General features: G+C 37.4%; 1 long non-coding RNA gene across 1 annotated transcript; it reads left to right on the plus strand.

Moving 5' to 3' along the window:
* Positions 1–2,414: 2,414 nt before the first annotated feature.
* On the plus strand, positions 2,415–4,373 carry LOC137246696 (uncharacterized). The gene is made up of 4 exons (XR_010951668.1): positions 2,415–2,487; positions 2,554–2,691; positions 2,752–2,908; positions 2,978–4,373. It is a non-coding gene; the product is annotated as an uncharacterized lncRNA (long non-coding RNA).

A 4,373-nucleotide genomic window follows, 5' to 3' on the forward strand; every position in this document is an offset into this window, starting at 1 on the left:
TTATCATAAGTTGAATATATTTATCGATAAATTATGACAGCAGTGGTGCACTCTTTTGTAAAATACTTTTTAAAAAAGCTTATACGCCAATTACACGGCCCAAGTATCCTTGTGCCAATTACCAATTTGCACAAGGATTTGCCCGGTGTGTGCACTGGTTGCGCTATTTGCGCAGAGAACTGCGCTAAAATCAAAACGACTTTGATATTTACGCATGTCTGCAAATATTCCGCATGCTTTTTTCTTCGTGTGTGGTGAATGTTACACAGTTTACCTGTGGTTTCTGTTAATATAACATCAGTAATTATTGCTTAAAAATGTTAATATCGAAGGCGTAAGGACCATTCCTAGCTTGTAACAGGAATTCACACTAATTCAATAATACATAATAATTTTTTATACAATTAGAACCATTTAATTTGTTGTGTTAGTTGAAAAATGAATATTGCACACTGTTTTTGAGCCGTGTATGTCAAAATTTTCATTTGCACAAATTTCGTCGTTTTATATTTGCGCATGGTTTTTGTGTCATGTATTGGCCGTCTTAATATAAAAATTAATGAAAAACATAATGAGCCATATACAGTTCTAATACCAATATGACGCTGCTTTATTTTTGCTTTGTTTCCACGATTGAAAAACTGACGATTCTTTATGTTGTTGTTGTTGTTGTATTAACGATAAAGACATTCCCCGAAGGCTTTTGAGGGTGTTATCGATATTGATGGTCCTTTTCCCCAGCGGGTTAGGGGATCAGAATATACCCGCGGTAGGTATGCCTGTCGTAAGAGGCGACTAAAATACCAGATTCAAGGGGCTGTGTAGCGCAATCTTTCAGGTTGACAGCGCAATATATAGCTTCTCCAAACACAATTGTCAACCTCACCTATCCGCGGCGAATCCTGTTTCACTAACAGACGAGGCTCTGGTGACCCCAAGCTCCTCATGGAACTTGGTGGGTAGGGAGGGAGGAATGGCCTGAAGGTTTAATGTGGCCTCATAAATCGTTCCCGAGATGGTCGGGCTAGCACCTTAATGGTGATATGGTACCGGAGCGTACCGGATTTGTATCCGCCAAGGACCATCACATCTATAAAACTCCCCAAAGCCTTCAAGTGGAGTCATTGGTGCCGTTTGTCGTATCGCTGTAGTCGTATCTCTAACGTAATCAGCTGTTTATCGTTACGACGGTAAACCAAAACCCAATTGGTTGGCTACGATACGGTTACGACCTTAGCGGCACCAATAATCGATTGCATTGATTCTCATAAGATTGGTCGAATCAGCTGTTATAAGGTTACCGATACGGTTACCTATAAAGCACCAATGTCTCCAGCTTTCGGGGAGCAACCTTATCGCTACAATTACAACAACAACAACATGGAACTTTTCCGGATATAATAAAGTGTTAATTAAAATTCCTTAAAGGCCAATTAAACTCCCTTAACCCTAACGCCATAGTCGTAACCATACCCATATCCATAACCATCTCCAATGTGATCGATTAATGGTGCCTTAACCTAAAAATCGTGAAAATTTCATAAAAATAAAGAAAATGCAAAAATTACAAACATGTGCGACAAAAAATAAGTCTCCTAGTCATAACGTATCCAAACCAACGAATAAAATCTTCAAAAAGTTATTAAATTCACCAACTCAAATATTTTTAGGTTATTGATATGGCGAGAAACCAGAAACCAATTGATTAAGGCAAGGAGGATAAATATAATAAGAGCCGTCACTCGTTATTTTTAGACATTTACTCGATGTAAATTGTGAGGTAGTCGCCACTCTTTTTTATTAGGGACTTTTTGAATTTCCTCCCATTTATCCATGCGGTGTTGTCACTTTATGCAAACGTGATTTTTGGAAAGAGAATTAAATAATTAATTAAATACAGTCGGAAAAATAAACACAAATACCCCATGAAAATGTATAGAAAACATTTATATAAATCTCACTCAAAAAAAAAGTAGCGACTATCTCAAAGTTTACATCGAGTAAAGGTCCGATTAATGGTAACTTATAACCATAAAACCATAACCAGATAAAACAGCTGATCGAACCTACCTTATGGAAATAAATGTAAACGATTAAAGCTGGAGTCATTGGTGCCGTTTGTCGTATCGCTGTAGTCGTATCTCTAACGTAATCAGCTGTTTATCGTTACGACGGTAAACCAAAACCCAATTGGTTGGCTACGATACGGTTACGACCTTAGCGGCACCAATAATCGATTGCATTGATTCTCATAAGGTTGGTCGAATCAGCTGTTAAAAGGTTACCGATACGGTTACCGATAAAGCACCAATGTCTCCAGCTTAATGGCGCCATACCATAACGATAACGCCATAATCATACCATAGCCAACCAATTGAATTTTGGTTTTCTGCCATATCCACACACAGCTGATTGTTCATTTGCCTATTTTTTTTGTCATTTTGTGTATCTGTATATAATTTTTTTGTTTGCCGATTTTTTGTTTTGGTAATTAAAAATTCTATTGTTTCGTTTATTTGAAAGACAAACTAATTTGGTTTATTGTTTATGCAGATCATAATGGATGACTGCAAATTAATTGAATTTGTACTCGATTTCCCATGCCTTTATGACAAGGCAAACCGTGATTTTAAAGACCCAAATAAAAAAGTGCCGCTTGGAAGGACATAGCAGAGAATTTAGGAGTGTATGGTAAGTAATAATGAATAATCTTATAATATATGCGTACATAGGTATGATTATTCCCAATAGTGGCAGTGGCGGTAAGACGATGGGGGAATTTACGAGAGCGTTTTAATAAACAGATAAGAAGCAGTAAAAGCACTTCAGGAAGTGGCGCGTCTGATGGAAGGCAGTGGGTTTTCTTAGAGAGTCTTCAGTTCTTAAGAGCCCATATTATACCCCGACCGTAAGTATAATGGAATTACTTAACATGTTTGATTATGAACAAATTTTCTATTACAACATAATGCGGCAGAGCTCTCAAAACATAAACAGAAGTGTTAAAGGTGGCAAAAGTACACCCACCGTTTGCGAGTCACGCCCTGCAACTCCCACTTTACCTGAGCTGATATATATAAATACACAGTACCCTCCTCTTCCTCCAGCACAGCTGTCACCTGCTTTATCTCAGTCGTCTCCGATGCCACAACCGCAGTCTGAGCCATCAACGTCTCGCGGACGAAAACGAACGGCAGTTTTGCGTGATGAATTGGACGCTACCATAATCGAGACCGTCCAAACTTTTAGGGATGTATGTACGCGTAGAGCTCACCGCGAGTATTACAGTGCCGATATAAGTGCATTTGGCTCCATGATGTGCTCCGTCATATCGAGTTTGAAGAAGAAAAATCAGGCGGTGGTGATGCAACGGTGCACTGAGATTTTCATGCAAGCTCAGATTGAGGAGAACGACGAAGCAGAGATTGTGGAATACTTGTATGACAGCCAGTAGGTTGATTGCCATTTTTATAATTTTAATTTTAAACTAAAAGGCTGGCACTACAAAGCAGAAAAGAAATGGGTAATTATTTACTTTAGCTCACAACAACTAAAACACGTCCAAAAATGTCGGGAGGGGTATCAAAAGGCGGGCCTTGACCTCGGTATCAATACGAAGGCGAAAAAAAAACATTTTGCTTCTATCAAAAGGTGTTCAGAAAAAAACAAATAACCCCCAGTTGAGCCAAAATCGAGAGCCTGATCCAACGCCGGGTACGCGATCTAAATTATTTCTGCATAATGGTGTGTGTGTGTACAACAAAATCATCAAAAATATAGCCACATGAACATTTGAAACCGGTTTTTGAAATTATATATTGCCTGAAACAAACTGTTTAATTTTCGCCTTTGGATTATTGATACCGAGGTCAAAACCCGTCACCCAACACCTCTCCCAATATTTCTGGACGTGTCTTGTCAGTTTCGAGCTAAAGTAAACAATTACCAAAAAAGGCAGGCATACAAATATATGTAAGTAAGAAGTTTTTGTATATCCTTTTTTTTATACATATTTGTATGTTTGCCTCTTTACGCTTTTTAACGCCAGCCTTTCAATAGCAAAACCTATCTTTTCAGTTTATAAAGAAATTGACTGACTTTTCTATTTAATTTCCTTTTAAGTTGTAATGAAATCTGAATACATCCCGTGACATATATTTAATATGTCAATATGAATGCGGCTGCAAATATGCCACGGGATGTTTAGTTGAGATTCCTAATGAAAGTACAAAATGTATATATAAATGGATGTATAGTTTTGTTCACAAAAGTAGTAGCAAAAATTATTGCAACATTTTATCGGTTATTTGTTTCTTTTATTTAATTTTATTAATTTTAGAAAAAACTTGATTTTATTGTATAACGAAAACTAT

Source organism: Eurosta solidaginis, chromosome 1, assembly GCF_040869045.1.
Source record: "Eurosta solidaginis isolate ZX-2024a chromosome 1, ASM4086904v1, whole genome shotgun sequence".
Classification (NCBI taxonomy): Eukaryota; Metazoa; Arthropoda; class Insecta; order Diptera; family Tephritidae; genus Eurosta; species Eurosta solidaginis.